Source organism: Aethalodelphis obliquidens, unplaced genomic scaffold (assembly GCF_003676395.1).
Source record: "Aethalodelphis obliquidens isolate GAN/ISIS:26980383/991018 unplaced genomic scaffold, ASM367639v1 scaffold34, whole genome shotgun sequence".
In the NCBI taxonomy this organism is placed as follows: Eukaryota; Metazoa; Chordata; class Mammalia; order Artiodactyla; family Delphinidae; genus Aethalodelphis; species Aethalodelphis obliquidens.
The window spans coordinates 1323597-1337878 of record NW_020837978.1 but is presented as its reverse complement, the minus strand read 5'-3'; the positions used below and the strand labels follow the sequence as shown (position 1 = coordinate 1337878).

Genomic DNA, 14282 nt, shown 5'->3' with positions numbered 1-14282 from the left:
GGGAGCGACGGGGAGTGACGGGGAGCGTTGGGGAGTGACGGGGAGCATTGGGGAGCGACGGGGAATGATGGGGAGCGACGGGGAACATTGGGGAGCGACGGGGAGCGTTGGGGAGTGGTGGGGAGCATTGGGGAGCGACGAGGAGCGACGGGGAGCATTGGGGAGCTAGGGGGAGCGACGGGGAGCATTGGGGAGCGATGGGAGCATTGGGAGCGATGGGGAGCATTGGGGAGCTACGGGGAGCATTGGGGAGTGATGGGGAGCATTGGGGAGCGACAGGGAGCATTGGGGAGCATTGGGGAGCGACGGGGAGCATTGGGGAGTGACAGGGAGCATTGGGGAGCAACAGGGAGCATTGGGGAGCGATGGGGAGCGACGGGGAGTGATGGGGAGCGACGGGGAGCGATGGGGGAGCGGCAGGTGAAGCTTCGCTTGCTGGCCCTCTGCTCACCTCATGCTCTGCGGCCCGGTTCCTAACAGGACACACACCGGATACTGGTCTGCAGCCTGGGTGTTGGGGACCCCTGCTCTAAGGCACCAGGTACCAGGCACGTTGCAGGGAAAATGGTGCAGCAAAAGGCCACGGTATGGAACCTTGGAAATTTAACTCCTTTAGAAAGTAAATTTTCAGAAGTCTTTTATATCATGAGAGCATCCTTTTAAGAAATAAATTTCTTCTTAGGAGTCAAACAATTGCCACTTTGTCCTTGGGATGTGCTCTACAGGAGGCTTAAGAAGAGAGGACAACATTAGTGCCAGTGACAAATGAAGAACCTGCCCCGCACTTGACCTGTTCAATGTCCGTCTGTTCCAGAACGTCTGTAAAGGTTTCCTTGGACGAAAATAATGGAGACCCTCCCTCCCACCTCCCACCAGATGATATGATAATTTTTGAGGAAAATAAATATTGTTCTAGTTTATCGATTCAAGAGCAGAATCACATGGTGCTTTGGGAACTTTTCACAGAGCTCTTTACTATTAACTGCGTGATGGGGTTTATGGTTTCTGTCAGCAGTGGTTATTCATTGATTAATGAATCAATGATTCAGTGATTATGCAATTATTATTCCACTGGTCGTATGGTTTGGCTCAAATTACAAATGAAGAAAATATCAATTTAAAATAATCCAGGAAAGGAAATGACCGGAATTCCAAGGATCTCAGTCTTTCTCTTCCTGTGTGATTATGCATTCAGCTGATTGCAAGATTTAATATATTCTTTCCTTTGAGTGAATACGAGTAACTTAGTTTAACCACATGTTACATGGGTTTTATTCATTTTACTTTCATTTTTGTGACTTAAAGATTTTTTTTAAATGAGATTTGGACAATCCCAAATTGTTCTTAAAATTTTTCTTTGTACTCTCTTCTTCTTGGGAGTCAGTGAGTTATATAGCAGATCGTGAGGAGGAACTATTTTGTGTCTGTCAAGATGAGTTATATTCCAGATGTTGACAGTGTTTTTACTGTGACCTTGTGGAAGGCATTTCAACTAGCAGTGAGTTATCAGTTTTACAATAATGAGTGGAGATCTTACTACTAATTATGTTGTTGATTAAATCAGACTCCTTGTGAGCAAGTTACTTTTTGTCTTGTCTCTCTCTCTCTGTCTCTCTCTGTCTCTCTGTCTCTCTGTCTCTCTCTCTCTCTCTCTCTCTCTCTATATATATATATATATATATAAAACTTTTGTAAGCTCCCTAAGGGCAGGGATCTTTGTTCTCTGGTATATGCCGAGCATCTAATAATATCTGTCACTCAATAAATATTTAATGAATGAATGGACTCCAGAACTTAGTTTGAAAAGCATTTCAGGAATATTGGCAAGTGTGATGATACATACAGTATGCCAAGAGAAAATAAGCTTAATATTGCTAAGGAAGGAACTAGGCAGTGGGAAAATATAGGGAGCAAAGTAAGGCAGTACCAAGAATGAGATCAGTATCCAGATTACAGACGTGAATTCTGTAGACGTCCCAGAGAAGCCTGTGCACTTGACACTGAGATTCCCAGCTGCACAGGATTCTGTATCAGAAGGATAAAAGGCAAATTAGATTTACTGTCTCTGCAGGCATCCTTGACCTGACCACTCTCCCCTCAGACACTTGACGTTGGTCACAGAGAGACCGGGGGATAGATGCGTGTGTCCAGGGTAGGCCCAGCACCGCGACCAGCAATGCGGTTCACAGCGTGTATATATCTTCCCGCTGACAGATGAGAGGCAGCAGATTCCTAGATGAAGGCCAACAGAGTGTTCTCTTCTGCTGGGATTTTATTCCACTCTTTGATCATTGAGAGACTCCCACATCTGCCCTTGTTCCTTATGGATCTTCGTGTGAATGCATTTTCAAAAAGTTCTGATCGTAGGCTTATACACTTGCAATACGGTTGAAGGAGAAAGGAGGCCCTGAGGAAAACGGCTTATTATTTTTTTCATAAAGCATTTTACTGAAACGTTAATTGTATTTGTAAAGTCTTCCCACTATAGAGGCCAGAAGGCGATGGCCAGGAGCCTCATATTTCCTAAATACGTAACTAGAGTTTTCACATTTAAAACCAGAAGAGAAGCTTTAGGGTTTAAGATGCCTGTTTTTCTCGGGTCTCTGCCTCTCAGCCACCTGGAGCCCATGCGGGCCCAGTTTAACAGACCCTGGACACTCCAGGTCAGTTTTCACAGCTAGACTTTGCTCTTTCCCCAGAGATCCTCAGAACTTCTCCTGCATCTTCTTCAAGGGTCTCACGTGCCCTGTTCTCAGTGAGACCATCCCTGGTCACCCTATCTAAAACTGTACACACACACACACACATGCACACACACTCTACCCCTCTTCCACTCTTTTCTTCCTCAGCACTTGCCACTGGCTTGTCCATGGCACTCGCTTATCTCGTTGGGTGTCTCTCCTGACACATCCTTGTCTGTCTGCTCACTGCTGTACCTTCCATGCCTGGAATACCCGGAACACAGACCAGGCTGCCGTACTTGTTGAATGGATGGATTTCCGGCTCCTTTGGAGAAATCCGTTAGCACTGAGCCTGGTTGCGTTTCTGTGTGGAGACTGTCATCTGAGGCAAAGTAGCAGGAAGGGCAAAGAGGTCTCCAGGCCATTGCTTCTCTAGCAGCTTGTTAGAAACCGGGAGTCTTGGGCGCCAGCCCAGAGCCCCTGCACTCAACCAAGGTGACTCCTTTAGGCCTGTGCAAGTCTGAGGAACACTGCACAAGGTCACTGCAGCTGCACCTGGCCTGCCTCGTTCACTGATGTGACGTGCTCGCCCCGTGGGCATTTGTGACCCCGGTGGAGAGTAATATGATCATTTTTACGTGTGAGAGATTTGACACGGTAATAATTGATTTTGTTTATAATAAAGAAATTGGAGAGAAGCCTTGCTATTGTATTGGTATTGAGTCCCGAGGATAAGACACATTTCACATTTTAGTGAAACATGGGCTACACATCATGGTTTCCAAGCAATGTGTGTTGACCTGCAGTGTGCCCACTAATTTAGTGAAGCACTTTACAACATTTTACTGTTTGTCCAGTGCACACGGCCTTGTTTGGAGCCAATACATATTTTGGCAAGTGCTCTACTTTTTAAAAATATCTATTACTTTCCCCACCAGAAAGTAATAGTTCCAAGGGAACTGTTATAGTGAGTCTTAAAAATTCTTCTCTGTACACATGTCCTTGACCCCTGGAGAGTACTAGAGCCTTTCAGACTTGCTGTGGTCAAGTCTGTTGTACAAACTCTGCTTGCTGCAAACCCTTGGGGAACTTTTAGATAAGAAAGCATTTTATAAGCATGTTATATATGGAACCGGGTCCATGTAAAATAGAGAGTGAGGCAACATTTGAAGCTGTGTTTCCTCTCCCTGCAAATTCTCAGATGCTGAAATAAAAAGAGCAAAAAATATCCTTCAGGTGCTTTACAGACACCAAATTAAAGTTTGTCTGAGTCCTCTTCTCCCTGGCTTCACAGCTTCACAGCTTTGCTGCAGGCAGGCGCGTGCACCATCCCTGGAAGTACCCTAAGAAAATGTGGGCACACATGTATTCTTGTTCACTTTCTATTTTGAAATCACCTTTTAAAAAGTCCAGACAGAAGGCACCGGCTCTTGTGGAGGAAAGACACAGTGACCAGCAGTGACTGGGAGCCGGGGCCTGCAGTGCGGGACCTGCTGTGGGGAGTCGCTGTGTGGGCACCCCCTTTCCCTCCTCCTTTGCCCTGTCCACTGTCTGGACTGTCCTTAAGGTGCTCATCTCATGGGGAGAAACAGCTCAACAGATGAAATGCATGTCATCTCTTTTACAATAGAGGTTTGCTCAGGACCAGATTGAAATCCTGAAGGAACCCAGAGCATGGAAAATAGTATTTCATGCTGCCTTTTCCACACTCCGATATGTAATTCAAGATGACACAAAATTTATATTCATGCTTAAAGTAGCTTCTTTGAAATATTTCTTTGAAATATTTTGATGTCAAAATTCTAGATGACCTTATTGCAGATACACTTTTTCTCTTTGGGGGTGCCACGTGGAACCCCACGCATGTACACTTATTCAGCCTGTCGTGTGATCCAGCAGCGGGTCAGCCCCGATCCTGCCAGAACGCAATCAGGAATAGTTCAGAGTAGAACGGATGGTTGACACGGTCCTGTAGAATGAGCACATGCTTCCTGGCACTGTGTGCAGACGTTGGGCTGGACCATAGGTGCAGTTTGTAACCTGGTCTTCCTTCGTCATCGGGGCAATTCTTGGACGCCCCAGTGCCCTGGACAATTGTAATGGGTTTTTGCTGGGTCAGTAATTTATCTGCTTTTGCACACCCAATGGTGAGAAGGAAGATGAGGGGTCAGAGGCAGGGCAAGTCGACAATTGGACCGTCATCAGCTGAGTCATTAAATAAGGTTGTAAATTATTTTATTGTAGTTGAAAAACATCTGATTAGGGTGTGTGTGTGAGACAAAGGGCAGAGGGGAGACAGACGGAGAGAGATTGAAGAAGCCAAAAAGTGATGGCCAAACTTAAATTTAAATGAGTATTTGTTAGGATGTTGCTTGGATTTATTTTCTGTCTTGAAGCAGATCAAACTTTAACATAATGCTTCACATTCCTTAAACATATACAATACAATATAACATTTTTTTTAAGTTATGGTAAAGGTCTTAAGAAATCTCCACCTCCTCATTCCCCCGGTTTAAAAAAAAGTCACATAGCAAAGCCATCTATCTTGTATAATTATCCTCATAAACCTCTAAAGTATGCTTCTCTCCCCAGACATTATTGGTGTTGATCCTGGCATACAATCATCACACCAGTAATTACAGGTCTTAAAAGGAATATAGTCGTCAGTATTTACTAGCCTTTATTATGAACGCATAAATCATTTAATAAAATGGCTAGTGGACACTTTACTTGTCATTCTGTTTACGTTAGGCGTTCTCTGCAGGCGTCCTACATGAAAGTTACAGCAGGCTGAGCTCTTTCTGTAGACTGTCCTTATCATTAATAGAAAGCAGCCTGTGTGCATCCTGCAAACCCATTTCCTTATTTAAAGTGGGCATCCTTCCTTTACTGAGATGTGCTTCCTCTTTTATTACAGGACTGAAGACCAAGCCTTTGTAAACCCTTAAAGGCACATCCCTTCCAAATGACCTTTTGTCCTGAGCAGCTAAGATGTATTGTTTAGTCCACTCAGAATTACATGGGGTGTCCTAGGAATCTTTGTTTTGGTTAATTAAATTTGGAAATGTGTCATTTTTTCCTATTATAAAGCAGAAATGAAAGTCCAGTCAAATTGATTTTGGAGTTCTGGGGGATGAGATAATTGCAGAGGGTAAATGACTTAGGATTTAAAAATATGTGTACCTTTTCTCCACTGAGAGAAACTTGAAACATATTTAACTTCAATTAAATTATCTTCTTGTCTGCGCACTCATAAGGGTGTTTATATGCATGTCATGCTGAGCAAACTTATCCTTACTAGTTACACTAAACAGAATGAAACTCTGCTTGAAGAAAGTATTCTTTTTACACTAAAAGATATTTGTTAAGGGGAGCTAAAATAGAGATCCACAGCAGAGCTTATTAAATAGGTGAGAGGGCTTTTTATACATAAGACCATTCATTAGACCCTTTTATAGTTGCTATCTTTAAGGCTGTTCTTTTGCCAAGAATTTTTTGTTTTCCTTTAACTATTCTAAAGTTTTTTTAAACCTTTGTTCAAAGAACTATAGACGCTATAATTTTTTTTAGTCTAACAGTGCAGAAGGAAAGGACTGTGATGTGGTAATAAATGTGTTAATTGTATCAAAAGTATAGAAAGCCAATTTGATTATGCACATAATTTCCTAATGTTTTCACTTTTCATTTATGATCTGTTTTTAATAAAAGAACTTTTCATAAACTTTATGAAACATAAATTTATGACTTCTTGTTAAGCCTGTATTATGACATGCCATTTACCTTTTCGTCCAATAACTGTAATGTAGTCTGCTGTCCTCTGATTTCCTTACATTGTTTCTGGAAGAATCCTGTCTCTTATTTGCTATGCAGACTTCAGTGAGTTCTGTTGTTGGGTCTTACTAATACGCGAAATATACTTACCACGATGTTGATCACTCCTGTTCTTATTCCAGACCCTAACACTTTTCTCCTGCACTTATTTTTTCTTATAAGAATTCCCCCCTCTATGTCTGCATATCTGATACATTCAAATAAAAACCACCTTTCTCAATCTCCCACCTTAAGGAAAATCACTGAAACCCCCTTCTGAGCAAACCGGAAATCAAAGGAAAGGGAACAGGGGGTGGCCCTGGGTGTCAGAGACGTCTGCCTGCTCCGCTTCTCGTGTTGGCCGCCTTTGTGTCCTCCCAGACAGTCCCGGGTGGCCTTCTCGACCACACTTGCCACCCATGCCTCAGCCATGCCCGTGGCCGTGCTCTTCTCTGGGTCAGGTCAGAACACCCAGCTTCAAAAGGACCGAGAGGGACTGCGTCTTCCTGAAGCCATTTTAGACTAAATGTTCTTGTTTGATACTGTCATTCTCTGGTTTCAGCTCCTAGTTTACCATAATATTTTTGCTTATATGCATATTAATATGTATTTCATAGTTTCTGGGATTTTTATTTTCGTCCTGTTTTTCTTTGACCTTATTATTGTCTTATTTCTTATATGATCCATATCCTTCTTTGGAAAAACATTTTTGACTCATTTCCTGTTTCTTGATAACATCTCAGAATCAGTACAGAGCTCTTCCATAGGCAACGCTGAGTAAACTAACGAAGCTATAACGTTCATTTGGTAGAGTAGGTACTTTAGACTGGGTCGCTGCGCACCAGCATCCCCGTGGCTCTGGGGGCCCGTTGTCCACGCCTCACCCACCTGCAGCGGGCTCCGTGAGTCCCCTTTGCAGGCCCCATCGGCATCATCAAAACCAGCTCTGGGGAAGAATTCCCAGGAAATCCTGAGAGCGGTTGCGAGCAGTTTAGGAAATGTTAATGCCGAGATTAAACGTCCTGCTGAGAACGTGCGCAGATCATACAAAGGACAAAACTGACCTTCTCAACAAGGTTGCACCTGTAGCCAGCGATGTAGAAAATAAAAACGACAACTCCAGATGGTTTTGATGCTGGTTTTGAATAGCGTTTTCTCATTTGCCAAGAAAAATGGTTGTGTATTAATATTAAATCTTTTTATGTTTCATGTATAAATTGCAAAGGTCTTTTTGCATGCCTTTGTGTTTGGAAAGTCCTTATTGTCCTGTGTGCCACTTCCTTAAACCCACGTTGCATACAGAAGATGTTTGCATCAGGCTGGACAGGCCATGCCCGCGATCAGCAGGGTGACAAATGGAGCCGGTGACCACGGAGTGAAGGCGTGTGCGCGGGGGCCCGGGCGGAGCCTCCTGACTTTGACTTGAGAGAAGCTGGGAGGTTTTCCGCACCCTGACATAAAGACAACCACATGGCCAGAGAGCCCAGGGGGTCTGTGGCCCAGGACCAGGTGGTGGCCCTTTGACCGCCCTCTGCCTGTGGAGCACTGTTTTTATTTGGCAGCCAAGTGGTGCTACTTGAACTACAGTGATTGTTCTGAGTGTTAAACTTTTACATTAAAAATATAACAGTAAAACTTGTGCATGTGAGCAAAATGTGCTAAGCAATCTTAAAATTGATTTAAAAAGCTGTTTTGTCATGTCAAAAACTCTAAGGGCCACCTAGCAAAAACCTTTTTTATTTTCTCTTAAACAATAACATCTCCGAGTGAGGGAGACTTGATAAGTTACCATGTGAGTAGTGAATCTTCTTTACGGAGTTGATCATTCAGTCAAGCAAGCATTATTTCCTAGGTAGGTTAGTTAGCGTTGAGAAAGAACTTGCCCATTTGTTTTCATTTTCCAAATACTGACTTCAGCTTGAAACATGTGTTCAGAATTCCAAGGAACACCTTGACGTGGCAACTAGCTACGTGAAGAGCATCCTCATTCATTCTGAATGATCATTCGTTCATTTATAGACCCAAAGATTAAGCTACAAGGTAGAAAGTACTTTCTTTTGAGCTGGCATAGTCTTTATTCATGCAGCATGTGAGTTGAATTTACTTGGCTAATAACAGCATGTATGAAGTCAACAAATGCTTGATTTGAAAAGTTTTTCAAGTTCAAAAGGAAAGACATTTTCATTTGTGTGTGTGTGTACGTGCACATGCCCACATTAAGAATTGTAAATATTTATATCAATAGGCTCTAAGCTCACTAAATGGCCATTTTTATCCTGGCCATTTAGTAGGTATTTATTAAATATTTATCACACACACACACACACACACACACACACACCCTCATCAGATTTTAGCTAATCGTTTAAGTTTTGAATTCTTTCAGTATCTTTTTATGTTAGACCTTAGTTTATAGGTTTAGCAACATGTGGATACAAATGGAAAGAAATTAGATTTCTTTTCCAAAGAAAAACAAAAAATTCAATTTTAGTATTGTCTGCTTTCTTCGGGTACTTTGTTCTGTTTCTTATTCCATTTAATGTTAAGCTCATTTATTTTAGTCTTTTTTTTTCCTGAATGATTACATTGAAGATGCAATCCCACAAAGTATCAATATTAATATCTGTCGCTGTCATTGTGGGTTTATCTGTTTTTCCTTGTTTATGATTATCATACCTTTTGGGGGGAAGGTTTTACCCATCTGTAGTATGCCTCATTATTCTTGTTAATGCTATGATTTAAAGCAAAATAGCATTCATATTACTGAATCAACTTTCTTTTTGTAAGTACTTGCCTGGAATTTCTTTTTCTATTTCTTATATTTTCAGCCATTCATTGTCCTTTTTGCTTTAGTATATACTTATAAAAGAGAATTAGGCATTCCTTTTTTGTAACTTCAGTTATATTGTTTATCCCTTTTATAGAGAATTTAAAGTGTTTACATTTATTCTTACAGCGGATATATAGGTGCTTATTTCCATCTGATTAGTGTGTGTTTTCTACTTTTTCTTTGTCTCTCTTTTTTTCTTCTTTCTTGCCTTTGGTTACTTCGATTTTTTTAAAATTTCTTTTTCCTCAGCTACTGCTTCAGAAGTTATACTTCCAATTTGTATCCTTTTTGCTGTTATGCTTAATTTTAACTCACATACGTTATAAACTCTGAATCCAAATCCTAATTCTCACTGCCTACTCAGAACACTAATTGGCTGCTGCTTCTCAGGGCCATGGACTGCTGTCCAGTAACTTAATTCTACCCTGTTTGCATATCTTTCCAATTAGTCATTTTTATTATTCTGTTCTTTTTCAATGTAGCTGGTAATTGTTTTGACTTATCTGTATGTTTACGTTAACTTACTGACTCTCACCCCCTCCATATGCTCCTGCCCTTTGAGTCTAAGTTCCTTCTTGTTTAGGTAGGTCCTTCAGCGGTGTTCAGTGAAGGTGTGTGAGTTACAAACGCTCTACCTTTGTCTGAAAATATCTTAATTTCGCCTGTGTTCTTGAATGGTAGTCCGGCTGGTTTTTGAGCAGCTTCGTGTACTCTTCAGCCTGTCCATTGATGCCTTTTGTTATCGTTTAACCAACTGTATGGACCTTCTGTTTAGTGCTTTATTCAAATCCACCTCTTCTTACTTTGTGGCTTTACTTCTTTTATCTCTTTGAATATTTCAGATACACTTATTTTAGAGTCTTTCACATTCTCTTATTTCTCATTCTTGGAGTGAAGACTCTGCTGGCTATTGCATCCTTGCTTTCTGTGGGGGGTCTGTGGGACCCGGGCTGTGGAAGGCTCCCTGGGGAGGGGCTTCACGTCTGTGCGGCCCGCTCCTCAGGTTTCCCAGTTGCAACCAAGTTGTTTTGTAAAAATATTTTATTTATTTATTTATTTATTTACCTTATTTTTTTTTGGCTGTGTTGGGCCTTAGTTGTGGCACACGGGATCCTTGTTGAGGCATGCAGGATCTTTTCATTACAGCGCGCGGTCTGCTCGGGCTTCTCTCTAGTTGTGGTGCATGGGTTCCAGAGCACGTGGGCTCTGCAGTTTGCGGTACACGGGCTCTCTCGTTGAGGCGCGCGGGCTTAGTTGCCCCACGGCCTGTGGGACCTTAGTTCCCTGACCAGTGATCGAACGCACATTCCCTGCATTGTAAGGCGGATTCTTTGCCTCTGGACCACCAGGGAAGTCCCCCAACCAAGTTTTTATGTTTTGAATTCTGAAAATTGTAGCACAGAACAGTTTGTTCATCCAACAGATAATTATTATGAGGAAGCGACATATGTCCTGTCCTTTTGTAGCTTGTAACCTTCCTAATTAATGACACACTTAAAAGTGTTTCAAGTGCATATAAATATGACAGGAGAAGCTTTATGCTAAAGTCTAGATAAAAATGAGTTTAACTTGACAGCATAAAATACATATTGAGGTAGTTGCCACTATTTCAAATGTTAGTGTAATTTACATGAGTATAGTTCTCAAAATAATTTAAAATGAAATTCAAGTCGGCTATTTGAAAAATGCCTGAAACGCCTCTGGGAATAGTTTGCCAATCATTCACCTAGATTCTGGGACCTACCTCGATATTGCCTCACATGGCTTGCTAAGGAGGCCCAGGATCTGTGTATTTAAGGAAATAAATTATAGAAGTCAGTTATAAATAATTTTAAAAATTCTTAATTATGTGTTGAGAACACCCAGTTTCTTAAAAGACAAGTAACTGAATAGTTTTATTATTCTTCAGAAGGAAAGCTGATTAGAGTTTTAGGGGGGTTTTCTTAGTGTGTTCTAAAGCTTCAAAATTGTTTGCCTGGGATGCTCTAATTGACTGATTTCCAAATTACTTACATATATGTAAAGCAAAACCTTATCTTTTTTAGGAATGCTGTCCTCACGTATAGTCAAATAGACGGTGACATTCAGAGATGCACATTGCAGTCTAAAGTGTTTTGTGCACCTGTGGTATATACATAATAACACACACTGTGTTTCTAAGAAGCTCAGTATCGTACTGTGTTAAATGTGGTGGTGATTTTCATTTTTGTAATCTGCATAATTACTAGAAGATTTAACAAGTGATTTCATTTGTGATTTCCCCCCTCCTTTTAAAGTTTAACTTTAAAAAATGATGGAATCTCTGTGGTATTTTGAATAATGTGTAGCCTCACCACACTTCTTTTTACCTCACGAACCTCACAGATGTAAAGAGATACCAGAAGAATGCTACCAAATCATCCCTTGGATTTCAGAACATGAGTTGCTGCCGGTTAGCAATCAGGAGCTGCTCTTTCTATGCACGTGTCAAACATCCACCCATTTACACTTCATGCCCTGAAGCTTTTCCCTTCGTACTCCAGCTCGTCTGCTGGTTCTGTTCTTCTTCAGACCCCCGCCTCACCCCAAGAAATTAAAAAAGGTTTTTGCTCCACTCTGGTTTCTTTGCACCCTGTTCCCCATCTCTTTGGCACTACATCTTCCTGGTTTTGGTGTAACTCACGTGTGTCGTATGTGCTATTCCATGCTCTGTTGCCTTGCTAGATGTAGGGAGCCTGTCGGTCTTAAAATAGATATGAAACTCAGGTTTCAGTGGAAAGCATTCCTTGGTCCTCAAGTCCAGCTTTTCTCATCCTTTGGCTTCATAGGATAACACCAAGGCCATTTGATGTCGGGACTGCTGCGTTAGCATTTTAATGACGTTGAGAGACAATTGGCTGAGTGTTAATGAGACTCTGCCCTTTTGTAGTAACCTCGGAATCAAAGCAGTACAGCTGAGGAAGCCTGGCTCCTTGCCACCTTCCCCGCTGGGGGTACATGTGTCCTTAGTGTCACCTTGCAGGCTGGCTGGCGCTGGAGAGAGCGGGCTGTGCGTGCGTGGCCTGGTGGGGAGCTGTCGCCATGCGTGTGTGGGATGGGAGCTTGTTTGGAACTTGGTCGTCAGTGGATGTGACCGCTAAGCCCTGCCACTCTAAGATGCTAGTACCTGGAACATCCTATACCTGGACGAGAGCTTTAGGAATCCATTCAGACAAGATCTGGAGGCTGAGTCATAAATATTTTGCTTATTATATGAATTTTTGGCTCTTTTTCTCTTTTTATGTCTTTTAATTCTGTATTTACTGTTTCTAGAGATTGAATCCTTGAGTTTCTGTGCTCAGCCTTTAAGTACTCACTTTATCTGTCTTGGTTGTTAGAAAAGGGCACACTAAGCACACCTCTTAGTGTGCTAATTTAATATTTCTATGGTCCTAAGACCTCTACAACAAGCACCTCAGCTTTGATCACTACTGTTATTTCAATATTAGGCAGTTTATCCGTTCTTCTTCCTAAATTCTAGGTTTAGTAGGTAAATAGGGTGAGCATTGGGCTCCTTGGAGTGTTTGGTTATAAATAGACCAGAAAATAGCAACAAGGGGGGGCTACTGCTTCACTGATGCCCTTTTCAAATACTTAAAAGCAAATGATTCATCAAATAGAGTCACTAAAAGCAGAAGCCGCCAGTTTGTAGAATTTGACCCCTCCTAATCAGAGAGAGGCAGCAGGGTGTGGAGTTCCTGCCCTGCACCTGATTAAAGCCAAACGCACCAGCGACGGCAGGCCAGAGAGGAAGCACAAGACCGACCGTCTCAACTGGGGGCACAGGAGCTGAAGACATTCAGAGGAAAATGATTTTTAAGAACCTTCTACATTTGTTTTATTTTTCCAGATATGCATTGTAGATAAGCACAGTTTCAAGCTTTACATTTTTTAAAGTAACATTCCGTCTCTGATTTAAGGAAGATGAATCTGTTTGTGGTTTAAGCAGATGTCTTCCTATGCAAGTAGATGTGTTATTTTCAGGTAGTTCTGTTATCATCCTAATTGTGCACATTTTCTTTTTAGGCATTTATTGTAGCTATTAAAACAGTTGCTCTTCTTCACTTACATTAAGTATTAGTGATTCCTCTCATTGAATTTCAGTTTTTTTAAGTGTTTCCCGTTATGGGGTTCTCTGATGATTTTGATTTTTAAAAAAATGTATACATCTGAGTTCATTGTAGTATTTTCTCATGATTATTAAGGCATTGCAAAATGTTATCTATAGTTATTTTAATGTTTTTATGAAGTTAAGCTAAAACTCTGCCTCCCTAAAAATAAATTTTAAAATATTGGAAGCATTCCAGCAAACCTAATTTAAAGAGTAGAACTGAGAAATTATTAAAAATTAAAATTTCTCTATTAGTTTAGTTTCTAAGTCTTGCTGCTTAGTACTCTGTATTTTATCTCTGATATTACTACACCACCAGCAGTGAATGAGAATTCCAGTCACTTCACATCTTCACCAGCATTTGGTGTTGTCAGTGTTGTAGTTTGGGTCATTCTATAGGCCCGTGGCGGTATCTCCTTGTAATTTGCATTTCCTTGATAACATGTGGAGCATCTTTTCATGTGCTTATTTGCCATCTGTATATCTTTATGGTGAGGTGTGAGTGCTATAGTTTATAATCTTTTGTTTTTTATTTGTCACGTGTTCTTGGCCTTATCTTTCTTTGCTTTATTTGGGTTGAATTGGGCATCTTAAAACATTTAAACAATCAACTTTCCATCATATTTGTCTGTACTGTACATCTTTGTTTAAATTTTTTTTTCTTTTTTTTTTTTTGCGGTACGTGGGCCTCTCACTGCCATTGCGGAGCACAGGCTCTGGACGCGCAGGCTCAGCGGCCATGGCTCACGGGCCCAGCCGCTCCGCGGCATGTGGTCTCTTCCCAGACCAGGGCACGAACCCCTGTCGCCTGCATCGGCAGGCGGACTCTCAA

General features: G+C 41.5%; 1 protein-coding gene across 3 annotated transcripts in view; it reads left to right on the top strand.

Annotated features, from left to right (window-relative positions):
• The window catches only part of GMDS (GDP-mannose 4,6-dehydratase), a 485716-nt gene that overhangs the window by 149583 nt on the left and 321851 nt on the right, over positions 1-14282 (top strand). The gene's annotated exons all lie outside the window — the stretch shown is intronic.